At 48.8% G+C, this 27739-nt stretch overlaps 1 protein-coding gene across 3 annotated transcripts in view; it reads left to right on the top strand.

The window, feature by feature from the left end:
- Positions 1-27739, top strand: part of PRRT3 (proline rich transmembrane protein 3) — a 232992-nt gene that overhangs the window by 72174 nt on the left and 133079 nt on the right. Inside the window, exon 1 of one of the 3 annotated variants that reach the window (XM_085624294.1) lies at positions 18446-18552. The exons of the other annotated variants lie outside the window; for them this stretch is intronic. The gene's annotated coding sequence lies outside the window, so the exon portion shown is untranslated. Of the gene's footprint in view, positions 1-18445; positions 18553-27739 lie in introns of those variants that run through there. 3 annotated transcript variants of the gene reach the window in all.

Below are 27739 nucleotides of genomic sequence, written 5' to 3'. Positions count from 1 at the left end.
ACGGGTCATTTGTAACAATTCTTGGTCTCCGCCAGAGGCGGGCGGGTCTCTGGGAAACCAGGAAGTGAGCGTGACACGCCTGTGCTGACTCTGCCACCAGGCGATGGGCCTTGCAGACGTCCCACCCTGTCTGGGAATCTGCACATTTCACAAGGTGGCACACTCCACGTCTGGGCTACCTGGCTGACGGAAACAAAAGAGCAATCTGTAGGGTGGAGGGGATGGGGGGTGACCTCATCGGCTTCTGTCTCAGGAAGACTGGGAAAGAAGGGAATAACCTGTTGCTAAACTTTTATTGTTTATTCCTCCAGATGCAATTAACTGGTACAACTCTAATAATGTTGCCTAATGTATGGCTAACTGCAAAACTTAGAACTAGCAATAGAAATGGGCTCTGGGCTACTTGGAGCGGCACGCTACATGTCCACAAACTAGGAGTAGAAAACGTGATATAAATCGAGCATGTGTAAGTCTGATCAGGCGTGAAGAGAGCACTGTTAACAATGGAAAGGTTTTCATGGAAGTACTGGACTCCGGAGCAGGAAGATGTGGTCTATATTGAAATTAGAGACCCTTGAACCAGAGTGACAAGGGTTCTAATCTCAGCTTCTGCCCCTGATGATATATATTGTGTGATTTTTGGACAAATTAACCTTGGTGGGATTGATTTTATCTATCTATCTATCTATCTATCTATCTATCTATCTATCTATCTATCTATCTATCTATCTATCTATCTATCTATCTATCTATCTATCTATCTATCTATCTATCTATCTATCTATCTATCTATCTATATCTCAAATGTGGCATCCAACTGCTCAGTGTCTTTGTTGGCTAGCACCGTCCCATCACATCCCGGTGTCTGTATTGAATGAATGAATGAATGGAAGATTTATATAGCGCATAGTTACCCTCGGGCATCCCAGCGCTTTCTCCAGAGTGACCAACAAAAAGAAGCTGACAGTTCGACCGCTTTAAGCCGGGAAGAGGTAAGTTTTCAGAAGTTTCCGGAAACGTAAGAAACACGTCTCTGTGCGCAAACACAGGGGAAGATTGTTCCACAGGATGGCTATATTAACTAAATATCTCCGCCCCCCGGCCCGCGCCCTTCTAACTCTAGGAACTTGAAGATGTTTTTGGTCCGAACGAAGGGCCCTGTTAGCTTTATAAGGCACAGCTAAATTCCGCAGGATAGGAGGTCCCTTCCCCTGAAGAATTTTGTGCGCAGTACAAAGAGCCTTAAATTTGACCCTTTCGCGCACCGGAAGCCAGTGCAAGGCTATCAGAGCGGGTCTGGCTGATTGCGTCCTAGGTGCATTCATAAGAAGCCTAGCCGCAACATTTTGTACTTGCTGAAGTTTATTAAACGTGACTTCAGGGGCACCTAAAAAGATGATATTACTGTAGTCTAATCTAGATACAATAAGCCCCTGAACAAGTAGCTTCCTAGACGGCCAAGGTAACAGGGGGAGAACTTTCCGAGCTGCACGGAGAAGACCAAAGCACACTCCTGCCGTTTTTTTTGCCTGAGTCCTAAAGGACAGGTCACGTTCCAGCCAAAAACCCAAACTTTTAATCTCTTCTTTAGGGCTCGGCAAAGCTCCCATGCAACTGGGCCAGCTGGACAGAGGAAGAGAGGGGGTTTTGCGTCCGAGCAGAATTAGTTCGGTCTTTGAACCATTCAGCTTCAACGCTGAATCGCACATCCAGGTGTGAACCTTAGACATGCAGGAATGCAGCGAGTCGGGATTCTCCACCAGTTGGGATAGGGTGACCACCAACTGCGTGTCGTCGGCATAGCTGACAATCTTAATGCCAAATGGGGCCACCACATCTTCCAGGGGGGCCATGTATACATTAAATAATGTGGGGCTCAGAGAGGAGCCCTGAGGCACGCCACACTGGAGCTTGAAGGCGCTTCGTATCTTATGAAGTTGGTAATGTTGTTGACGCAGCAGAATTATTCGAGAGGGACCCTCTAAGGCCATGTGGGAAGCAGTTCAGTAATACATAAGGGAAGTTGTGGTCAATGTGTTGAGGTTGATATGTGGGACTCTTTTGGCCTCCATCGATCTCTGGGGTCAATATTGAACAAAGAGTTTCTTCTTCAGTAGGGCCATTGATGCGGCTCTGGGATGGGCACCCCTCTCCGATGGTCGCAGAGAGACTTGCTTTAAAGTTCACCAGGTCCACAGTGAACAAACAAAGTTCAAGAAGAAACAATGATACGATGTTTCAACGATGCTGACTTTTCTAGTTTGTTCACCGGAAGCATTGCTGGTAAGCCCTAGATCACCAGAGGAGGTAATCGGATAAACAGGCTTTAGAGGATTTGCAAATTGTCAGACGCTATCCCTGCTCCCTGGCCCACTCACAGAGGCAAATCAGCTAGTCCTTGCAGACTATGGGGGTGACAGGATCATGGGGGTTTCAGACCCTTCACCCTACTCCTGTCAGGTAAATCTTCACAGTTACTATGAACCTAAGTCCCCTCTGAGGCCATATGAATATTCCTAGCCTCACTTTGCAAACGTCCGCCATACGCCGGTAGCCTGTAGGCAATCCTGTGTTCTAGATAAAGTGCTTGGTGTGCTCCAGGCAACGTCTGTGCTCTATAAATCCCCCAGACCCATATACATCTGATGCAGCCTGTTCTGTCTGTGTCTACATTCAGATTTGGGGCGATACAGACCCCTAGGTTAGGAGATGATGGGCAGGGGGCGGGAAGAGCGTGGGGACTGCTCATCACTCTCATGTACTTTGGGGCCAGCACCAGGATGGTCCTTCATGGTCAAATGGAGAGCTTTAAATATGGCACCAGGTCTGCGTCCCGATGAGGCCGCGGTCACCGACCACTGGAGTTTGGCTCCATGAAGCTTACATTGGGACGGTCGTCTTTCCATGGTTGGTAAATTGATTACAAATACATTGGGAAACAGTTACACCTGATATTGACTGCACTTACGAACAGCCTATCTGTGATGTTAAGCAGGCTATAGTTATTATGAAAAGCCCCGAGACAAATGATTGGTATTTTAACACTTCTTTTGTAATATCAGTAATAATTGTTTTTGTTGTTATCATTACTATTTTGTTATTTTAGTTGTACGTGTCGTAGTGCTGCAAAGCACAAGGCGCTATACAAAAGACGGGATCCAAGAGAAAGGCACACAGATGGGGAGCAGGAGGGACAGAAGGATGGCGGAGGGCGAGGGTGGCAGGAGAGTTTCCTAAAAGGGCTCTGTCATGGCCAGGCAGAGGGCAGACCCAGAGAGGTGTGTATTGCAAGGGGATATCTCCAGGTTCTGATAGAAATGGGGTAGGGAAGGGGCTTCAAAAGCCATGAATATTTTAGTAGGATTGTTAAATTTTTCCATTCTGTGTACAGCACACTGGCATCAAACCTCTCGCCCTGGTGCTTGTGTGGTTCTTTCAGTCCTGACCCGGGTTTGAGGCAACAGTGTGAGTGTTAAAAATGTAGCCTCTCAGATCCAGTGCTTCATTTTTTTTATTTTTTTATTTTTAAAAAAGGTACCAGGGCCCTCGTCAAGAAGTCACTGCAGCTTGCACCATCCATTGTCATTGCCAGGAATAGTACTAACACGACTACTAACCATCACACTCTCGCAAGGGTGAAGATACTAGTCCAGGGTCCCAAAGCTATAAGAACGGCTTGGGTGGCAGGCATTAGTAATTGATAATGTATATTGAATGAATAAACACCTTTTGTTGTGCTCATACCTAAATTAGGCAGACAGCGCCACCATGTGGCAGACTGTCATAAGCACCCGTGCTGACAATTAAGTGCCAGGGCCAGCACTGGAAACCACGGGCTCAAATTAAGCACTGTTCAAATCCAAGCTTCATAAATCGGATATTCAGGCAGGCAGCGCTCATAATATGAAGATATTACCCACTGTAATAAAACCAATCTGAACATGCGAGAAAGGATGTACAAAAAAAAAAATGTTTGCACCTATATAAACACTATGTCACACTGCACTACCCTTTCACATCCCAGGTACCTCTCCTATCACTCGTTGACCTCATGCTTGTCTTTTACCCTGTATATCACTCCGCTGCCTTTTGGTTAGGCCCACACTACAGAAATACCACATACATACCTGGTGTGTCATGATCCATCAGGCAGCTTGTGATTTTTGACATGTTCAATATCAGGTATTTCTTTGGGGGGCTATAAATAAGCGATCCTCACTCAAGCTGATGTCCAGGGTCGGACTGGCCTATAGGGAAATCATACAGTGCCCGATGGGCTGATCTGACAGGTCAGTGTGCAGGAAAGGTTTTTTGTCTGTTTCTGGGCCTGTTTTATGGTCTGCTGGGCCAGGTTTTACTGTTGATTTCACTGATATTAAAACAAACATTGCCTGCAGCAAGCATTAATCCATGCAGCCTTCCATAACTTGCAAAACATTTATAATTTGTGTCTTTTTACAAATTCAAAACTGCCCTGTTTGCAAACATGGCCATCTGTTTACCTATCGAATTCACCAATGGGGCACAATGTTGTTTTTGTGCCTGGGCCTATTTTCTGTTCCAGTACGACCCTACTGATGCCATCTCATTTTTCATTTGTAGGTGTTTTTAGAAAAATGGAAATGCAGCCTTTTGGTTGTTTAAAGGTGTGGAGTGGTTGCCACAAGCATGCGGTAGAGCAAGGATTTGAAAAACAAAGTGCAGGCAAATCACAAAAGCACTTACGTGGAGAAGTGTGGCTCAATGGTTAGAGCGGCAGACCTCGATGCAGAGCACCGGTCCGGGACCAGGGTTCGATTCCCGTCGCGGCAGGGTCTCGGGCTATAAATACCGCGGACCGGATATTCTCGCCTCAGTGCCTATTCTAATCTTGGGTCCCACGCTGCAACTCTGGGCAATAGCTTGCTTAATCTCCACAACGGCCCCACAGCGCTGGGGATGCCTGGCTTCACCCTGGGATGCCCAGGAGTGGACATTTCACAGGGAAAAAGCCAGGAAGGGTTCCCTAGCGGTATGAATACAGCGCCGGGAGTCCCCGGTCCGGGGTAGCTGTGCGCTATATAAGTACAAACACATTTACATTTACTTATAAGTGTTGGAAGTCGTACTACAGGAGCACTTTTTATGGACTTTTACCTGCCTGATGGGATGGTCCAACTCCCTACAAGAAAGAGGGCACGGTCCTTTCTATTTGTACGAAACGTATATGAACATTCCTTGAATATTACTGTTTTAGTCTTCTCAGATGTTTAGGGCCAGTTCACCAAACCATGCAAGAGTGCCTAAGAGTACTGCATGAGTACCATGATACATACTCTAAAATGCTTTTGTGAGTAGTCTCCAGGGCCTGCATGCCAGAGGTGCACCGCCCACATTGGCCATTGTTAGAAACTGCTCTGCTGCACCACCACAAATGTGTACTTATGTGTACTTGTAAAGCGCAGCATCACCCGTGAGGGTTTCTTGGTGCTGAGCAGGTGTGTGTGTGCCGAGCCCTGCCTATGGTAGGTTGGTTAATCACCCGTGAGGGTATCCTGGTGCTGAGCAGGTGTGTATACATTGCCCTGCCTATGGTAGGTTGGTTAATCGCCTGTGAGGGTATCCTGGTGCTGAGCAGGTGTGTGTACATCGCCCTGCCTATGCTAGGTTGGTTAATCACCCGTGAGGGTATCCTGGTGCTGAGCAGGTGTGTGTACATCGCCCTGCCTATGCTAGGTTGGTTAATCACCCGTGAGGGTATCCTGGTATCCTGGTGCTGAGCAGGTGTGTGTACATCGCCCTGCCTATGCTAGGTTGGTTAATCACCCGTGAGGGTATCCTGGTGCTGAGCAGGTGAGTGTGCCGAGCCCTGCCTATGGTAGGTTGGTTAATCACCCGTGAGGTTATCCTGGTATCCTGGTGCTGAGCAGGTGTGTGTACATCGCCCTGCCTATGGTAGGTTGGTTAATCACCCGTGAGGGTATCCTGGTGCTGAGCAGGTGTGTGTACATCGCCCTGCCTATGCTAGGTTGGTTAATCACCCGTGAGGGTATCCTGGTGCTGAGCAGGTTTGTGTACATCGCCCTGCCTATGCTAGGTTGGTTAATCACCCGTGAGGGTATCCTGGTGCTGAGCAGGTGTGTGTACATCGCCCTGCCTATGGTAGGTTGGTTAATCACCCGTGAGGGTATCCTGGTGCTGAGCAGGTGTGTGTACATCGCCCTGCCTATGCTAGGTTGGTTAATCACCTGCGAGAGTATCCTGGTGCTGAGCAGGTGTGTGGACCGAGCCCTGCCTATGGTAGGTTGGTTAATCACCCGTGAGGGTATCCTGGTGCTGAGCAGGTGTGCGTGCCGAGCCCTGCCTATGGTAGGTTGGTTAATCGCCCGTGAGGGTATCCTGCTATCCTGGTGCTGAGCAGGTGTGTGTACATCGCCCTGCCTATGGTAGGTTGGTTAATCACCCGTGAGGGTATCCTGGTATCCTGGTGCTGAGCAGGTGTGTGTACATCGCCCTGCCAATGCTAGGTTGGTTAATCACCCGTGAGGGTATCCTGGTGCTGAGCATGTGTGTGTACATCGCCCTGCCTATGCTAGGTTGGTTAATCACCCGTGAGGGTATCCTGGTGCTGAGCAGGTGTGTGTACATCGCCCTGCCTATGCTAGGTTGGTTAATCACCCGTGAGGGTATCCTGGTGCTGAGCAGGTGTGTGTACATCGCCTATGCTAGGCTGCTTAATTGAAAAGCCAGGTCTACAGCTTCTTGCAGAATTCAAGAAGAGAGGAGGAGGTGCGGACGTGGCATGGGAGGCCGTTCCATGCTTTACAAGCAATGTAAGAGAAGCTCTGTCCTCCTTATCATCTTCTATGTATGTGTGGAATGTGTGCGAGTAGGAGTCCTGCAGAGCGGAGGTGTCTGGGCGGTTGGTGGAAGGAGGTGGGATTGTTTAGGTATTCCGGGCCTAAGCTACGGAGCCCCTTCAGTGTGTATGTGAGGAGTTTGAAATAAGCACACATATGTGTCAGGAGCCTCTAGAGTTCCCTGAGGTGCGGTGTGATGCGAGCTCTGTGTGGGAGGTTGAGGAAGAGTCCAGCTGCTGGGTTCTGGTTGGTTTGTAATCTTCTGGTGATTTGCTTCGAGATCTCTGTGTAGACTGTGTTCTAGCAGCTCAGCTTGCCGGTGACGAGGGCATGAGTGGCAGTTCTTGTGCTGCTTTGGAGCCATGTGAAGCTCTTCTTTGGCATGGGCTGGCGCCGTCATGCCCTGTTTGCTGTTAATTATTATTCTGAGAGTCCTGGATTGGGCACTGGGTGTGGATATGAGTTCAGCCGCCACCAGTTGGAGTCCCATGGCAAGGTGTTCTTGCCAAACATCACTACTTCTGTCTTGTCGGTGTTGAGCTTGAGACAGCTGGCTGTCATTCAGTTGGCAACTTCGGTCATGCAGGTGGTGAACTGGCTTCTTGTGCTGGGGGTCTTGTCTGAGAGGGCGAGTACGAGTCGCATGTTGTCAACATAGGAGAGGATGTTAATGTTGTGTGCACGGATGATGTTGGCCAGAGGTATCATGTGTGTTCAAGAGGATGGGGCTGAGCCATGAGCCCGGATGCACTCTGCAGATGAGTTTGCGGGCTTCCCAGGAGTAAGGTGCCAGGGTGACAGCATGTATTATATCCATTAAGAAGAAGATGACCCACTGGAGAGCGGGTCTTTCGATGTCAATCACATGCAGCCGCCTGATGAGCATGGGGTGTGAGATTGTGTCAAATGCTGCAGAGCGGTCCAGGAGAATAGGGCTGCCGCGTCTCATCTGTCAAGCATCATGCGGATGTCATCTGTGGTGGTGATGAGTGCTGTTTCTGTACTGTGGTTGGGCCTGTGTCCAAACTGCGTGGCATGGAGGAGCTGCTGAGGTGGTCGGTTAGGCATTGGTTGATTTAGTTTCTCTAAAACCTTGACCGGGCATGGTCAGAGGGAGACGGGCATGTAGTTGGAGAGTGACTGGGTCAGTGGGTAGTTTCTTGAGCAGGGACGGGACAGTGACGTGTTCCAGGTGTCTGGGAATGTGGCTGAGCACACTTGGGGCTCAAATAATTGTAGTGTAGGGGGTAGTGAGAGCAAAAGGGGGAAACCAAGTGCCTGCATGTGGCTCACAGTGCGGAAACCCTGTTTGTCTGGTCTTTAGCCTCGTATTCACATTCAGACTTTGAAATGTGGATTTCTGCCTTTGTTAAATAAATGCTACAAACTCTTTTCTTCAAATCAACAACGTTAATCTCCTGGGGTCACAACAAGCACTGCCAAATCCAAGGCCCTTGTCGTGAGAAAGAAGAGAGCGGCAGCAGGGGATTGAGCAGGATGTGCACTGACTGACATTAAAAGCAGCACAAACTCTTTGAGAGATGGTCCAAGGACATTCATTAATGCCCTGGAGAGGGGGCTTCTGCTTAAAGTGTTATCGTCCCAGATAAAAAACAGGCAAAGGCTTCAGAAAACCGAGGAGGAGTGGCCAGTACCAAGAGTTGCTAATTCCAGGATAGGCCTCGGCAGCTCTTGGCAGAATTTCCACCTCTGTAAGAAGCTGCATGGTCAGAGGTGAACTAACCCTTCAAGCACTGTGGCATTTCCAGGTGAACTTCAGGAGGGAGGGGTGGGTGTTAGGGATGCATGGGCTGCTGTGTGCCATCTGTGAGAGAGCCCAGGCTCCACTGAAGAAACAGCCCCCTTCCAGTGCCTGCCCCAAACCGAGAAGCCAGCTTGGTCCCCTGACTCAAAACCAGAACAAAAAGTAGCCTGTGAAAGAGTGGTTCATCGCATGTGTGTACCTGTGCCAGGACACTTTCCCATGTACAGGCCAAAGACACTTTCGAATGTGCGTGCACTTGTGCAAAGACACTTCTTCATATACATGTGCAAATACGCTTCCCCATGTATGTGCACATGTGCAGAGACACGTTCACAGGTTTGTGCAAAGACCCATTCGCAGGTTTCTGCACGTGCAATACGACTTTCACATGTGTGTGCACATGTTCACAGACACTTTCGCAGGCACATTCACCTTGCAAAGACACATTCACATGTGTGTGCATATGTGCAATGACACTCACATATATGTGTCCAGACACTTTTGCAGGTCATGCACCTGTACAGAGACACTTTCCTATGTGCATGCACCTGTTGAAAGAAACTTTCACTTGTGTGTGTGCACATGTGGACAGACACTTTCGCAGATGTGTGCACATGTGCAAAAACACTTTTGCTTGTGCATTCACCTGAGCAAAGACGTTTTGCAGGTGTGTAAACATTTGCAAAGAAGCTTTTATCTGTGGATGACTTGAGCCGGAACTTGGATCAGGAAGACTGCTCAGTCTCCATAAAGGACTAAAAACAGAAGCACTTCAGGGGAAGAACACAACATAAGATGCCCTGTGTGTCTGCAGTACCGCACAAAGCAGCTAGCACTGTGTGTCTCAGTACTAATCCCGGGCGGGTAACTCCGCTCCGCCAGCGGAGTTTTGCACACTCCGCGTTCCGTTGCGAATGCGGAGCTTAGGCAAAACTCTGACTCTGTGGCGTAGTTAGCCAGCTCCTCTACCCTCCCAAAGTAATAATAATGTTTAAAAAAGGTACTTACCTGCCGTGGCTGCCTCCTCCTCACCATGGCCGCTCTCCTTCCTCGTCCTCACCGTCCTTCTCTTAGATAACCCCTACTTTGTAAGTCTTGGGTGTGCGCATGCGATGGACTATTTTAGCATCACAGCTGGCAGGTGAGCCGGTCGAGCCGTACTTGAGCACCACCCTGGTAGGCTGGCATAGGTAATAGTATTGGTAGACTAAGCCACTTGGCCTCTTTCTCTGCACAGGTAAACAGAGTGGCATTATATCTTGGCAATAAATTTAGCACTGCTGGTATTCACCCTAGCAAAGGACTCCGTATAGGCATTTACTCACTAGGGCACACATCAGACGGGCACTGCATCTTAGGCGGCAAACATCTTTTCCTACTTTGTAGCCAAGATCTTAAAATAGATGCAGTCTGCTTTAGATGTCTGCAGCAGGCCTATTGCTTCCAATACAGAACATATATTTAAGGGTGGGTTTTGGGTCGGCACCTTGCTTATGATTGGATGGCTGTTTTGTCTATCTCAGTTGCCTCCATATGATTTGACGACCTTCATCCCTATTTCTGTATTTGTCCCACCCAGGAGCATTTCATTCTCATTCTGTTCTGCTTGTATGAGCTGCCTCCTTCTACTACAGGGGTCCTCAACTGGGGGCAGGCCTCCTTAGGGGGTCCTCCAGTGTTACCAGGGGGGTGCCAGGCTCTGGCCAAGAGAAGCATTATGCTCATAACAATGCTTTGTTTTAAACAGAAAGAAATGAGTGGCCGAACGCCACGCTGTGATGGGCCATCACTAACATCTTTTGTCATTTTTATCCTAACTGGGGGAAGGAGTCAAAAGGGAAGGGACTCCAAATATTCTTCAAACCCCGCCCCCACTTCTAATAATCACATTGTGGATACTTGTACACGTTAGTAAGGCACCTGCCAAGCCAGAACAGTATGTTTGCCAATCCTACATTTGATTGCATTTTTAGGACAGTAATAGAACTTAACTGCAATGTTTAAATAAGTCTAGACATATTTAAACATTGCCAATTGAATAGAATAATTGTGAACAATTCTGAGGCTGGCCAGATGATTATTTTTTTCCAGTGGGGGGGGGGGGTTTGAAAAGTTCGAAGACCACTGTTCTGCTGCATACTCGAGGGGACTCTTTTTTTTTTTATTATTATATGTTCAGCACTCTTTTGATGTGCAAGTGTTTCTTTGCTTTATCCCTATTTTTCCAATCTCCCACTGCAGGCCCCCTTTTAATTCTCTCCTCCATCACTCCTGAGTTCACCCCACCCCTCTCATTGTCCTGCCCAGTGGTCCTTGTCTCCTGAATCTCAGGACATGAGGTCACATTAGCAACTAGCGCTTCACTTCTTGGTGGCGGTGTTAAGAAGAATAGGGGGTGTTCAGGGAAGCCGTCTCATGGCCTCACCCATTTGGTTGGGTCATCATGATGCCGGGACCATGGCGCGGCCCATCACAGGGTATGATCATCTCTCCATGCTGCTGTGGAGAATCCCTAAGACCTGGTCGCATGGCCAAGCTCCGAGCATCCCTGAGAACTAGTGAGAGACCTGATAACATGAATAGAGGAGGCGTCCCGTTCATGGGGTCTCCTGAATCTGGGAGCCGGCGACGAAGCAATATACGCCGAGGGAGCCAGTCACCAATGCACTATCCTCTCATACCTGGGGGTCTCTGCTCCCGCTCTGAACCCCACATGCTGTGGGAAGACAGCTCTTTTTAAACTAGAAGAAGGGAACAGGCCAAGGAAAGAAGCCTCTTGCACCTGCAGCACCCACAGGCGCCACCTTGTGGCGGGAGGCCATTTGCACCTCTTCCTGGAAGAATACAATGCGCCTAAACCATAGACTCCAAAGACGCTTGCAGCACACGGTGTGCGAGCCCGGGCCCCTGTATATGCAGGTGACTACCTCAGTCTGCATGTGTGGGGGTGTTTGAAGGTCACACCTCACAAGTGTGGGTGACTTGGAGAGGTCAAAGTGCATAAATAAAAGTATGGGAACTGTGATCCTGAGTACAGTTTGGGCGGGGTCAGCTAATGTGGGGGCAGGGTCAGAGATATGGCTAAAAAGAATGAAATATGAGCTATTTTCAAGTCCTTTCACCTTCAAGTAGCTGCATAGAAAATATGATGCCCTCACCTTAAACAACAATAAATGCAACTTAAATGTATCCAACGGAAAAGCTTTGTTGGTTAATGTGATTATTTCAGCTGCCTGGGTGTGTAACCCGACAGTCGCTGATTTGCATCCTGGCCGGTGCACTGGGGAGATAGTGACGTGTATTTATAGTGTTAAGATGTTTAAGCCTGTACCTGAAAGCACTGTGAACACGTGTCAGCAGTTTAAAAAATACCTTCCACGGAGCATAAGTGTAAATAGGCAGCTGCAAAATGTGCAAAAATACTATTTTAATGTCTACTGTGCTTTCAAAAGTTATGTTTTAGTAAGAAACTATCTCTACCTAGTGTAAAACTTCTTATAGGTTTCCATTGAAAGGACGCAGCATTCCAGATTCAATCCATTAGAGCCTGTACAGGCTTCCAGGCAGCCTTAGATTTGCTGATTAACCAATTGCACACATTCACATTTCTTTCAGGATCACAGACCCTGGAGAGAAAGCTCGTTTCTTCAACAGCTGCCTTTCTCTTCTCTCACTCCACCGTAGAGCAGATAATCAACTGTAAAGTACAGGTTTTTTTTTTAAGAATCAGAACTGTTTTGATCAAATCAATAAAACTAGGGAGCATAGCCCCCTATTCCCCTGCCCACTGTGACCTCTGTTGACTTTACAGATCTGAAGTCCTGGCCTGAAATCGTCCTGGCTAGCTCCAGGCAAGTCCACCTCCAAGCAAACAGGTCGACTTCCGCCTGACGCAGGTCTAAGATGGCTGCTGTCCACACAGCCTGTTCCTCTCCGCTGAACACAAACACACAGACATCGGACCGTCTCGCTGGTTTTGGCTTCTTTGTCAGACTTTGTTTATGTTACTTCGGAAGGGAAACATGAGGATTTATATTTCAAAGAATTCTCTGCAGACCCATTCATTTCAGTGCCAAAATCTGGCTTTTCTCACTAATTCCCGTCTCTGAAGCAGATTGTGCAAAGAGAAAAAATGGAAAATGTTACAAACCAGAATTCATTGAGCCGTGATTGTCTTCAGCTGCCGGTGACCTTTTAATGAGGTGACCTTTTAATGATCGTGACGTACACACTTGCCTTATTTGCAGCCCAAGAGGTGTTTAATGTATGTGTCCTACGTCCTGACTCCATGCACTGGACACCCTCGGACATGCCAAACTGATGCTTCTAATGCTGCACACCTTCTTAGACCTCAATTGTGGTCCAGGAAGGAAGCGGGGAGTTTCAATTCACCTAAATGGCTACCCAACCAATCAGATTGCAACGGTCAATTCGATTTGTCACAAGGCGACGAATCGGATGGACGAGCTCGCTGTTGGCTTTTAATGCTGTGAGACAGCACTGATTTGCACATAAAGGATGTCAGCAACATATATCAGTACAAAATGCATACATGACAACATTTGGGGGGACCTATGAAAGAAATTTGACAAAACAAGAAGAGAAATTTAATTTATCCATTAACTTGCTTGCGGGTTAAGGGTATACTAAAGTGGCTCCTATGGGTTTACTAGTTGGGAAGTGAAAAGAAGTAGGGGAGCACAGGTCTTTTCTTCGTAATGCCCTCACACACCCCAAGGGATGTCATGCTTCATCATTTGGGCATTTGCCCCTCGTCAGGCCGGCGCTGCAATGCCTGACGGGCTCCCGAAACCGGGGCTCTTTGTCGGGGATCTTTTGAAGAAGCCGTATGGGTGCGTGTGGGTGTGAGGGCAAGGTAGTGCACGAGGAGTGAGATGTTTAAAAAAGGTATAGGGCCGTCCTACTTATTTCAGTAATTTTATTAGTGAGGTAGCTCTAGCCTTGTTAAAAAGAGGTGTAGAAGCCCTATTTAGGAGTAATGGTCCGTAAGGGCTAAATATGTGGGGGTGTGGTCAACATGTTTCGTGCCCCAGCTGCCCAAAAGGGTCAATGGCACTTCGTCAGGACCAAAAATTATAACATGTGAAGGTAAGTGCACTACCGTTTTAGCACTGGTTGCTAGGAACGGTAGGGGGTGAATATTAAGGAACTGGTACTGAGATGAGGATAGACCTATGCAAGGGAACAAAAAAGGGGGGGGGGGGGAAAGGAAACAAATCACAATAACCAACGAGTGAAAACAGCCATTGGCAGTGGTGAATATAACTGGGCAAAGGTGAGCCTCGGTGAAAAACAGAGTACACAGGTCACTCTTTAGTGCATTTTAGGTGTATTTTTTATTTTTTGTGACCTGTGGGTGGTGGAAAGACGGAGAAGATCCGTCGTGGACCTTCTAATGGAGTGGTTTTATACGCCGTGATCGTAACGACGATGCCGTGCTGAGTGGACGGAATAAAGAAGGTCACGGGTGGCTATATAGCATACCAGTTGGTAAAAATTACTCTGTGATTCTATAAAAATAGTCTTGTGTAGTGCGCGTGTAAATCCATCAAACCGCTGTCAAAGGGCAGACAGGAATGATTGGGAATACAGACGAAAAGACTAGTGACACAATATCAACGTGAACCGAAAGAGAGACAACAGTTATCGTTAATCGATCAGGGAAGGCTAAGGTTGTACGTGAAAAAGGATCATAGACGGGGTTGACAACAGAGCACAAAAGTTGCTCCGAATTCTATCCAGAGGCCAAACACAGATAGGAGAAACAGGTATGAGAGACATTACATCTTAACACAAAAGCTGACGAGCAGGCTTACCAACGGGATCCAGTCATACGATCACGGTACTCACGTAGGTAGACTGGCAACTTGCTGGCGTCCTACCCTCGCTCTGGGCCCCGTGCAGGCTACTTCCCGGGAGCGTCTAAAATAGCGTAGGGAGACGTCCCTCGACGTGGTGGCCATGTTGGAATGGGATCTACTCGCGCTTATGTTTTCGCGCTTCTTGTTCTTAATATTCCATTGGTGCCTTCTGAGCAGGACCTTATAATAAACTAGGCTCCTTGTCCCCCTCTGTATAAATATATAATAAAGTGGCGACATCTTAAATACCATGATTTATAACTTAAAATCCTGAGTCTGTAGCTTAAATCAGGAGTGATGGCATGTACACAATATGTGCCGAATAGCAGATTTGCCCTACTCCGCCATCCTATTTAACAGAGCCGTTGGAAGGACAGGGACCTCTTCTTCAGGTGGTGACTGCCATCCCGGTGGATGCTCAGCGGCAATGGAAAACTCCAGTCTCCCTCATCCCTAACAAATCGCAAGCTGACCCACACCAACTTCCTAGGAATGATTGAAATATGTGCTCCGTCTTTGAAAACTGAAGAGAGTGCGGTGCTCCTGCTGAGGCGATCTTCAGGTCTGACTAGCTACAAAGATGTCAGTGCTCCCTACTCAAAGGGCCGAGTAGACGCATCATGAGTCCCACAGGATGAGGGCCTTGGACAAATAAAGAAAACCTGTACAAGACTCAAAATCAAAACCTTGAAGGTTTATTTAAAATTAAGAACTCTTACAAAAATCAAAAAGGCAATTGGTTAGTCAATTCAAATCAGCATGAATAGATCTCGTAGGTCAAAAGAAAAGTCTACGTATGGGATCAATAAGAGGACTGATATGAAGTCTGCCTTTCGAGAAATGCTCTGAAAATATTCCAAGAACCAAGAGCAGACTGTCATAGAGGCTGCTCAGTAAGAATAGTGGGAAATTCTGTCAAAAATATTTTAACTACAGAATTAAATAGCAGTCTGAGACGGACTTGGTTTTGCTTGGTATGAAAGCGAGGCAGGATCTGGCACACATCCCAAATAAGGCCCTATTTATAGGTTCATAGGAGGAGAGACGTTTGCCCTCGATAAAACATGAGATGGTAAGATGGGGTGTACTAATAAGTTACATGACAGAAACCAATCAACATTGCAAAAATGATGTTACATAAAACAGGCTACTCTAGACAGCCGCCCAAAATGAATAGGCAATGAGTCACTTTGCTTAGTCCCTTTGCCAAGTCTCCTTAAAGGAGACTTGGCAAAGGGACTTGGGTATGTAGGGCAAAGGACCTTTGCCCTACATACAAGAGGAAATTACATTACCAGCTTGAAAAACTAACTCTTTAACATGTGAATAGACAATAAAATTGACTGCAGGAAGCAAAAGTCTTGATTTTGAAACATGACTAGAATGCCTCTGGCTTCCTCCGAATAAACAACACAGAACAGATCTAATTTTCGTCTATTTGTGGAAAAAAGAAAAACACAAAATTAAAGAGAGCTAAATCCTGCAAGGACCTTTTAAAAGCCACGTTTTATAGATGTCACAGCAACCAGACCAGCTGCCCACTAAATCAGTTTTGAGGTCCAGTTTTGCTACCTTAAACACACAAAATTGAACATTAATCTTTGCTAGTAAATCTGCTAATACAGACCTCCATAAACTGTATTAATTGCAAATGCTACAGCAGGTAGAAGGCTGGTGGGAGCCTATGGGTTGGACCAAGGCAGTGCTGCATTAGAGACTGTGGTTTCAGGTGGGGCCCCCGGCATCATTTTTGGGAGCTGGCACTTTTCCTCATTAGACTTTGACGCAGAACAAAAGGGAGAAAAACACACAAATGGTGAAGAGAAGGAAGAGAAAGACGGAAAAAGCATGACAAAAGGAGAAAGCTGGTATGAAAAGAGCCCGCAAGAGTGAAAGGGCCGGGAGGGTCCAGAGGATCAGAGTCCTGAGGTGGAGTCGACGCTGTTCATTCTTGGCATTGAGCGTGCGGACATTCCATAGCACTTCTGCAAGGCGTCTGAGCAAACCTTTAGGCGCTGCCACTCATTCTGTTACAAATTAAGCACTGACAAGGAGTCTACACCTTGATGTCAGTGAAGGTCAAAAGGGACTTGATGTCACTTCACCTCTCACTGACATTTTAGTGAAACAACATCCATGAGTTTAAAGCTCTTTATTGAGATTCGAATTTTAGGTTTTCTGATAAATCTTCAGACGAAGACCAGTAGTTCTTTCCTACTACAATTTGTTATTTACCATAATGAACAGAATTTTTTTAAAAAAGAGAAACCTATGAGAACAATCATAACTAAATGTGAAGTATCGAGGTGAATTCGGCATTACACCCTAAAAGCAGCCTATTGCTGGGAGCGGAGTTAGGGTATGTTAGAAAGGGTCTATAGAGCACTCTACCACCCGGAGGTTTCTTGGCGCTAACAACCAGATCTCAGCGAGATGGCATAATTAGGCAAGATTAAAAAGATGGCTTTTCAGGAGCTTGCGAAAATAAAGATGGGATCGAATTTAAAGGTTCCAATAAGTCAATTACTTCACGGTTTGGGCGCCCCAATGGAAAAGTAGCGCCCCAAGATGTAGCATAACAAAAGCTACCCAAGGACACGAAGACGAAACTGTTTGCCTGGGTTGAGTTTCAGCTGAGGAGTATATATGGACAGGACTTTGGGCAGCTAGTAAGAGCCGAACAATACAAGGATTTGAGAATTAATTAGGAGACAGTTGTAGAGGTGCCACCGAGATCTAACCTGCCAGCTAGAAACAGAAAACTTTTTTATTCAAAATCTGCACTTGATTTATAAGATGTTAGATTATGTGGCAAGTGCTAGAAATCCATAATTATGCGGCTAATGCTGCGGCCAAGGAATCGTATAATTCCAGTGGCCTTGGTGTAAGTGCATTTGGTTCAATAGGAATAAGCCACAGCTATAAGAGTGCCTCAGCTTTTGGCGCCAAAGGCAAGGGCAGGACATCTGACGATTGCCACTCGACATTCGGTGGCAATCCTACGAGCCCGGAGTTTAGTGATGAGACTCCGCCCCCAGCATAAGGACGGAGATGTGGCCCCCTGTCCTGTCTGGTACATTCAGCCAGCCCATTTTTTATACAATAAAACACTGCATTCTGGTATTTGTAGTTTTGTTTTTAGCATTGATAGCGCCGTCCTTGAATCACAGGCTGCAAAGTGCTGTTTGCTCAAAGGCACTTACCGACACTGCTGCTTGACAGGGTTACTTGGGAGCTGCCAAGGCCCAGTGCCCTGCATGAGCAGCCCAGATTGACTACTAGTACCAGAATGCAAAGCAAAGACCTGGCCTGTATGAGCTACTCGAGCATAGACCTGGGAAAGATAAAGCTCTGGGTGGTGTAGGGTCGGTGCACGTATTCAGAAGTTACAGCAAAACTGCACGCGGACACTCCCTGCAGAGAGCAGCCCGCAGCAGGAGCCTTGGATGTGCTGCGCTCCAAGCTGCAGATCAGCCGCTCTGGGATCTGCTGGCCTTCTGTGGCTGCTTGTCTCCTTGACCCCCGGGCTCTGCCGGGCTCCGCTCTGTGTGTCATGTCTGACCACCCCCAGACTTCTCTCCTGGTACAGGAGATGGGCAGTGCTGGGCTCTGCTGGCCATGCCTGAGTTTTCCCCTAGGGCTTCAATTCTTGATCCTGAGATCAGCAGTGCCGGGCTCGGCTGGTCATGCCTGAGCATCACCAGACGGTCAACTCTCCAAGCCTGGAGGGGGACGCTGTTAGTGGGGGTGAGCGAAGTGATGCTGCAGTCAGTGGGGTGGGGGAGCAGAGGGAGGCTGCAGTCAGTGGGGTGGGGGAGCAGAGGGAGGCTGCAGTCAGTGGGGTGGGTGGGTGGGTGGGGGAGCGGAGGGATGCTGCCGCCAGTGGAGAGACAGGGAGATGCTGCCGCCTGTGGGGGAGCAGATGGATGCTGCCAAGGTGAACTTGCTCTCAGCCGCCTGATGGAGGCCGGAGGCAGAGGGAGACGTGCGGACGGACGCCGAGGGTGGGCAGTGCGGAGGGCAGTGGAGCAGGCGCGCCCCAGGAGCCCCGTGGTCCTGCTGCCAGGTACAGAGCCCAAACCTGCTGCCACCTACACAGCTGTTGGCGGTTCATATTCCGCAAACTCGAGGGGGTTCATTTAGCATCATAATGATCTATGTGATGAGGAGCATGGCTGAGTGGGTTCACGTGCCTGCTGCAGAAATACGTGCAACCCGCAGCAACAGGTTTAAATCCACGAGGAGCGAAATCGACCTTTCCTCCTTCGTCTGAGTACGAGAAAATAAGTGTCAGTGAGTGGGGGCCAGTACCATTGGGTATTTATAGCACTATGAATCCGCAGTACTGTCAGCAAGCGCTACATTCCGGAGATCTGCTACTAGTCTAATGCCTTGCAAAGGACCTATCTGACACTGGGAATAGATGTCTGAAGCATCGGCACTCAAGCAGGGTGTGACTCTGCGAGGGGCGGGACACAACTACCACAGGACAATGCAGTATTGTGCGTTCAGAGGCCAGTGTCACCCTGACACTCGCTGCTCTGCGCTTTTATCCTTCGGCACACCTCTCTGCGCCCTCAAAGGATCCCAGTTGGCACTGCTCAGCTGGGACAGGGCGGGGGTCTGCCACCCGAACCACCGGCTCAGTCGAAACGTGCAGGCGCCTTGAATGCATCATGGTACTATGCAGGCGCATTATAAATAGAATGCACAAAGCAACGCTCTTTTGTCGAGTAAGGACTATTTCTAACTTACTGTTCTCATCTCGCAACTGGCACCGCCAGCCACCTCTCTATCCTTCCGTGTATGGCCCCCACCCGTGAGCCCAGGAAGTAGCTCTTTAGTGCTATGCCCCTCATCACCCACCTGGCACCTCTATCCATCCCTCCTTCAGTCTGTGACCTCCACCCAGGGGTCCATGACGCTGTCTGCAGGTCTAGGGCCCCTCATCACCCCCCCTGGCACCTCCATCCATCCCTCCTTCTGTCTGTGACCTCCACCCAGGGGTCCATGAAGCTGTCTGCAGGTCTAGGGCCCCTCATCACCCCCTGGCACCTCCATTCATCCCTCCTTCAGTCTGTGACCTCCACCCATGGGTCCAGGAAGCGGTCTTCATTTCTAGGGCCCACTCCACACCCCTGCCCAGTAGGGTACCCAGGCCAGAGCCCTGCAGGGGCCTGCCACAGTAGATTACGTCTCGGAAAGACAGGACATTATGCAAGGGGATTGTTTAGTCAAGAAGGCCTGTTGAGCCCAACTGGACAGGACAGGCTGGGACAGGAAACATGCCTTTACTTTGAGGAGCTTCCTTGTACAGTACAGTCTTTAGGTTTTGCTTGCGCTGTGCTCGAGAAATCTATTGTTTTTAATATAAACTTAAAAGGGACTTACATCCCCCCTTTTTTCTTTCCTGGCTTCTCATTGGTTCCTGCGCGTGCCACTTACATTTCCTCCTTTTCTATTGGCTCTAGCATATTTCCCTGCATTTACCAATCCTTGTTCCTGGTCTGCTTCTCTTATCAGTTTCCCACCGTTGAAATGCTGTTAACATCCACTTTGGTGGAACTATATCTTCATAAAGTTTTCCCTTTTACTTTTGCAGCATATTTATATAACAATTTATCACCCAGAGAGATTAACTGATTGGCATAGAATCACAGGATGTTGCGCGATGCCGCGGAAACTCCAACCAGGATCACCAGCTCTCGAGTCAGCAGCTCTGACCTCTGTGCCACATATTATACACTCCCATGCTATCTCTCAGGGAGCTCTTTCCTTCTCGCAGACAATGATTGATGAAAACAGCTCTTTATTCATTACATAGGCGAAACCGATGCATTACCAATGCTTGTTTAAAGGAAGATGTTAAACTGATTTTTATGTCTTTTTGCAACAAATGTCTAACAGATTGTCCTTGTGTTTAATTTTGCACTAGCGATTCTGATTTTATTATTCCTTTTCAAAAACATTCTCACTCTTTAATATGACTGAGACCACTCCAAGGATGTAAGTGCTTTGTGGGAAAGGTTAGTGTGCCCATGTATTGTAAGGAATAGTCCCCTCGACTTCCATGACCTTATAAAGCAACTCTGCCTTCTGCCTCATTCCTCTGTGTCCACAGACCTCCTCAGTGACTTGAAATAGCCGAATAATGTATGAAGAGGTTACATTATTCACAAAATATCATAATCAAAAGGGAATTAATCACTTGTCAATATTCTAGAGTCTCAATAGAATTGTATAGGAGACCCTCAACCACACATTCACAGTATTCGGTGTATATTTATTCTGTGCTCGTGTGGTTTGGTGGATAGTGTCATCATTGGGTCTATCACTTGAGTGTCCTGTTCTCCATGTGATCCACTAACCTCCACCAGCAGGGAGACTGTCTGAACAAAGACAGTAGTGAGAAAATTTAAAATGTTCCTGTCTCAACTGTTTATTTAACCAGGAGAGAGATAAAATGAAAAGAAATGGTGGTGTTGGAGTGGATAAGTTATTGATCCACAACACCTAGTGATTTGGTCGACATGTTTCGGCCATGGGACGCCCATACAGGTCAGGTGGACTTCATCAGGACAGCTGGAAGAGACTTTAGGACACTCCATGCATAATCTGCTAAATTGATTCACTTACCACTCTTTGTCAGTGAGCACGATAACGCAAATCTGACTTTAGTGTTATAGTTGCCCACTTTAGCCCATAACTCTAGAGAAAACAGAAAACATGGTGGACAGTATACTTCAAAATAGTGACTAGTTTCCCTATTAAAACACAATGTGAGAGTTGGTGCATAGAGTTATAAGCTAAAACAGTGCTGTGTGAATGACTAATCAAAAACGGAGAGATATTTGATTCCGATGTGTTGGGGAAACTTTGGCACACGAAGGGGTTTGAGAAATGGGACCTGATTGGGATTTCCAGAGTGGGGGATCTTCTTGTTAAGGGACGAGTGAAGTCGTTTGATGAGTTACGGACGGAGTACGATCTGGAGGCTACGGAATATTTCCGGTACGCACAGGTGCGCCACGCTCTGCGGTCCGTCCTCGTCGAGGGGGAGGCTGTGCCCGAGTCCTCTCCTTTGGAGGATCGGATTCTGGATGGCCATATGCCGGAGAGTACAATCTCCTTAATCTATAAGAAGCTTGTTAACGTCCGGACCGACCTCCTCCTCGGGGTGCGTGATCAGTGGACTAGGGACGGCCTTGAACTGGATGATGAGGACTGGCAGTATGCCATTTCCTCTCCTAAGGAGGTCGCGATCCCGGCACGGCTAAGGCTAGTGCAGCTTAAGATACTTCATAGAGTCTATGTCACGGGCCCCCGACTGATTCATATGGGTTTCTCCGAGGATGGTTTGTGTAAGAGGGGCTGCGGGATGGTGGGCACCTTTCTACATATCATATGGGAATGTGGTGTGATCGCGGAGTTCTGGAAGCAAATTCATGTAGTGATGCAGGAGGTCACGGGCTTTGCACTGTTGCCAGAGGCACGGCGCTGTCTTTTGAATGTCTGGGGTCCTACTGACTATGATGCTGCGCAGACTCAATGGGTGACCCTGGGAAATATGGTGGCGAAGCGTGATATTGCGCGACTGTGGGGCTCTCAGAGACCTCCCGCTGTGGAAGCATGGATGGAAAATATGGACTGGAGCATGTTTAGGGAGAAGACGGCGTACTGTGCCCCGGGGCGGCCTAAGAAATGGCATAAGATATGGGGGCGATGGAACCAGTATAGGGGGGATATATGTCTGCCCCCGGCCACTGAACTGTTGGAGGAGCACCTTTCCCCCTAGCCTTACTTCCAACTTGGGATTACTATGAGGATATTACGTTAGATTGCTAGTGCCTCTGCTTCTCCCTCATCCGCCCGACCGGTGGTTTTGTTCTGTGTTTGAGAATGGGGCTGCGCTCCCACCGGGAACTTGCACGTGTTTATTGGGTACACTGCCTTGCTTGTGTTATTTATTTTAGGTTGTTCTAAAAAAGGAACCTTTGTCTTTTCCTGCACCAGAGCTATGGACACTTCCATGTGTTGTCCTTACTTGGCTGCCGAACCTCCGGGATGTCGGCTGAATAGCTGTGTTCCAGACTGATATAAATAAAGGTTTTTAAAAAAAAAAAAAAAAATGGAGAGATAATCGAGTGAACATGCCCAAGAAATGGTATATCTTCTTTCTGTGCCCTAATATGAAAGGTCGCCATCATCCACAGAGACACCATCCGTATCTCGACCAACGCCGACAACACCCTGACATCCGCCGAACACCTGCACTTCCAGATCCACACCGACCCCAAGACCACCCTCAGAGGCACCCTGATCTACCGACCCCCGGGACCACGCACTCAATTCAGCGAAGACATCGCCGACTTCATCAGCCCGCACGCCCTCCCCTCGGCCGACTACATCCTCCTCGGGGACATCAACTTCCACCTGGAGAACAACAACGACCGCAACACCACCACCCTGCTTGACAACCTCGCCACCCTCGGACTCAAGCAGCTGGTGACCACCCCCACCCACCTCGCCGGACACACACTCGACGCCATCTTCTCGTCCAGCAAAGACATCTCCTTCAGCCACGCCACTGGACTCCACTGGACGGACCACAGCTGCATCCACTTCACCTTCAAAAGAACCACGGTCCACCACCACCAGCAACAGGCCGCACGAAGAAGCTGGAACAAGATCACAGCCGAACAACTCACCACATCCCTGAGCCAGCACCCTCCCGCCAGCTCACCGAACCCCAGCCAAGCCGCCGACAACCTCACGAAATGGATCTCCACCTGCGCGGACGAGCTCGCCCCTCTGAGGACCCCACCCAGCAGACCCGGAAGCAAGAAGGCCCCTTGGTTCACCGACGAACTCAAGAGCTCCAAGAAGAACTGCCGAGCCCTCGAGAAAGCATGGAGAAGAGACCCAACGCCGGACAACATGACTACCCTCAAGCTCGCCACCCGAAGGCACCATCAACTGATCCACGCCACCAAGAAAACAGCATTCAAGGACCGGTTGGACAACAACGCACACAACAGCAAGGAACTCTTCAACATCGTCAGAGAGCTCTCCAACCCCAACGCCAGAACCAACGACATCACCCCATCGCAAGACCTCTGCAACTCCCTCGCCTCCTACTTCCACAACAAGATCGCTGACATACACAACAGCTTCAGAACACAACCAACGCTCCCCACGACCAAACCAACGCCCCCCACCACCACCCTCAACGCCTGGACACCGATCAACCTCGAAGACACCATCAGCACGATGAACTCCATCCACTCCGGTTCCCCAACCGACCCCTGCCCTCACCACATCTTCAACAAGGCCGACGCTGTCATCGCACCCCACCTGCGGGACATCATCAACACCTCCCTCAACACCGCCACCTTCCCTGAGAGCTGGAAGCACGCCGAACTCAGCGCTCTACTAAAGAAACCAACGGCGGACCCCACCGAACTCAAGAACTACCGCCCCATCTCGCTCCTCCCGTTTCCAGCCAAAGTCATCGAGAAGACCATCAACAAGCAACTGGCAGCCTTCCTCGAGACGACTGGTTCCCTCGACCCTTCCCAGTCAGGCTTCCGGGCCAACCACAGCAGCGAGACCGCCCTCATCGCTGCCACAGACGACATCCGAACCCTGTTGGACAACGGAGAAACAGCGGCCCTCATCCTCCTGGACCTCTCCGCGGCATTCGACACTGTCTGCCCCCGCACCCTAGTGCAGCGCCTCAGCAACGTCGGGATCAAGGAGAAGGCACTGGAATGGATCATCTCCTTCCTCACCGGAAGGACACAGAGAGTCCGCCTGCCCCCGTTCAGATCAGAAGCCACGGAAGTCACCTGCGGCGTCCCTCAGGGCTCCTCGCTCAGCCCCACCCTCTTCAATGTCTACATGAGCCCCCTTGCGGCCATCGCACGCCAACACAACCTGAACATCATCTCCTACGCCGATGACACCCAGCTGATCCTCTCCCTGACCAACGACCCCGCCACCGCCAGAGCCAACCTACACGAAGGGATGAAAAACGTGGCCGAGTGGATGACGACCAGCCGCCTGAAACTGAACACAGACAAGACGGAAGTCCTCATCCTGGGCTCCTCACCCTCCGCCTGGGACGACTCCTGGTGGCCCCCTGCCCTGGGCAACGCACCCAAACCGACAGACCACGCACGCAACCTGGGCTTCATCCTGGACTCCTCCCTCTCCATGACCAGACAAGTCAACGCCGTCTCCTCGTCCTGTTTCAACATCCTGCGCATGCTACGTAAGATCTTCCGGTGGATCCCCACCGAGACCAGGAAAACAGTCACCCAGGCCCTCGTCACCAGTCGACTGGACTACGGCAACGCCCTCTACGCCGGTACCACCGCCAAGCTCCAGAAGAGACTCCAGCGGATCCAGAACGCCTCGGCGAGACTCATCCTCGACGTCCCCAGACGAACTCACATCTCCAGACACCTGAGAGACCTGCACTGGCTCCCGATCAACAAAAGAATCACCTTCCGGCTCCTCACCCACGCACACAAAGCCCTACACAACCAAGGCCCGACCTACCTCAACAGCCGCCTCAACTTCTACGCTCCCAAACGCCACCTCCGCTCGACCAGTCTCGCCCTCGCAGCCGTCCCCCGCATCCACAGAGCGACTACAGGAGGTAGATCCTTCTCCCACCTGGCTGCCAAGACTTGGAACGCCCTCCCCACCGAACTACGCCTGACCCAAGACCACCTCTCCTTCAGGAAGAAGCTCAAGACCTGGCTGTTCGAGCAGTAGCGGACCCCCCCCCCCCCCCAGCGCCTTGAGACCCTCCGGGTGAGTAGTGCGCTTTATAAATGCCTTTGATTGATTGATTGATTGAAAGGTCAGTCTGCGTCATACCATAGTTATTGGGTAGAAATTGCTGCTAAGGTTGAAAGAGGGGGTGCTTTGTTTGGAGGTCCAAAGTAAAAAATATACCTTAAGAAAAACATCGTGATGGAGAAAGACCTCAGTTCATTAGGGAGTTGCTGGCAGCAAAGCACGCAGGATTGGATTTGCTTTTACAGCAGAGATATGTGCAGATCATGTTTTTCAAGGATCTAGGAAAGCAAAAAGAAGGTTTTGTTATAATGCACAAAATGACCTCGAGATGGTGAAAGGGACAGGCAGTGCGTGTGCATCACCCTTCACTGGTAACGCGCTTTTAAAAATAAAACTAGTCATCGTTTTTCACTAACCTGTATAAAGTCAGGCGATAACGAGTATGTTAAATGTCAAAAACCAAATAATGTCAACTGTATATGGGGTCTAAGTGCTCTGCATAATGTAAAAACAATGTTGTTGTTATGCACACATTTGCATCATGATGGCATAAGGGTACAGTCAGTGTGTGCGCATCATCTTCCCCTGATAACGCTTTTTTGAAATGGAACTAGCAGTCTGTTTTTTTAGGTCGAGCACGGGCAGCGCATGCGCTGCTCTGCGAGCCATGCTGTATTGGAGTATGTACTTGAAGCCCTGCCCACTTTCCGCCCATATTTGTCATTGGCTTATGCCATTGTCCTTCGTAAATGGTGTCTTCTGATTCGCTAATAGGCTTGTTAGTCCCTCCTTATTACTGCCTTGTCTTCATTTGTAACCTCCCATGAGGACTGGCCCTTTTACCTCGGTTGTTACACGTTACGTCTTTAGACTGCAAGCACAATTTTCTTTAATGAGTTTCTCTTACTGCAGGAGGGTCTCTCATGCGCAGTTGTGACCGACTTGTTTATTTAACTGGTAGCAAACGGGGACCTCTTCAGGGGCCATGGGAGGCAGAAGGGGGCAACTCAGGAAAAACCAAAACACAAATAAAAGGCATTGTCATTCACAATGCCAATAGATCAAACTCGCGTAAATGCAAAACCTATTGCATTGCAGATGCTTGTTTAGCATGTAAACTGTCGAAAGATAACGACTACTTAAATAGCAAAAGCAAAAGATGTCACAGGTATTTGAGGTCCTAAGGGGGGGTGGGGGAACCTCATGCCGTTTACACAGTTTGTAGAACTCATTCTCACTTCTGGCGGGCTACCTTCTAAGACATGACGTCAGTAATTGTTGTTTTTATTGTTATTTTGATCTAATGGGTACTGTAGTCCCTGGAGCAGTAGCGGTCCATGGAGGGAGTTCGGTGGGGCAGTGGGGCGGGGGAGGGGCAGGGTGGAGAAATGTAAACACCGGAATATGGATGAACGGAGGTAAGTACATATTTAAATAAATAAAAATGCGATGCAGCGCCCGCAACAAAATTTGTTTTATTTATTTAAATATGTACTTCCCTCCGTTCATCCATAGTCCGGTGTTTACATTTCCCCACCCTGCCGCTCCCCCGCCCCGCCTCACTGCCCCACCGAACTCCCTCCACGGACCGCTAGTGCCCTGGTGTCCGGGTTTCTACTGCCAACCTTGGCACTTACATCGGTGATCACATCCTTCTGGATAAATCGCCCTCTCTTGCGGCGTTTCAGGCTGTTAATATGTGTCTGTTGAATGTAAATCTGTAAACACCGGGGCAGGGTTCGCTCTCTGGTGCTTCGTGTCCTGGACTCGGTGATCTGCTCTGGTCCAGAGTCCACTTCCGGTCTGTGCCGCGAGCAGCAGCTCGTGGTTGAGGTGCTGCTGCTGCAATAAAGATGTTCTCTGTAAAGCTCTCGATGTCTCCTTGGTGCTGAGTCTGCGCTTTATGAAGTACCTACAATGATTTAAATACATTGAGTTATTATTTTTCAAACTATTAGGATCTGAGGGCACAGAGAAGGCTCTTTGGTCGGGACGCTGCCACTGACCCGCTTCCATCTCACCAGGCACCGCAGAGGTCAGTGCCAGCCCCGAAGAGATCCAATTCGGTAACTTTGTAAACATCTGGGTGATATTGGTCTTTACTTGCCGTGTTTTCGAGGAGTGAGGTTTTTATAAAGACATAAAAAAATAACCTGAGTACCCTTTTTTGAAAAAAAAAATGAGGAAAACTGCCCCAAAAGTCTATTGGCCTCTGTTATATTGTGGGGGTCTCAGCTTCCTGCAGAGACTCGTCTTCATCACTTGCGCGGAGAGTGTTAGCGAGCAGAAGCCAAGGTGTTTTGACGCTCGTGGGCAGTATCGGCTACACCTCCAATGGTCAGACCCTGGTGCAGGGTCTCTGGTGCCTTCTCCTCATAATGCCCGCCCCCGAGCCAGGCCTGGCATACATCACGACCACTGGCGTTGGCCTGTTGTTGATCTAT

Source organism: Triturus cristatus, chromosome 9 (assembly GCF_964204655.1).
Source record: "Triturus cristatus chromosome 9, aTriCri1.1, whole genome shotgun sequence".
NCBI classification, from domain to species: domain Eukaryota; kingdom Metazoa; phylum Chordata; class Amphibia; order Caudata; family Salamandridae; genus Triturus; species Triturus cristatus.
This window is presented reverse-complemented; position numbering and strand designations above follow the sequence as displayed.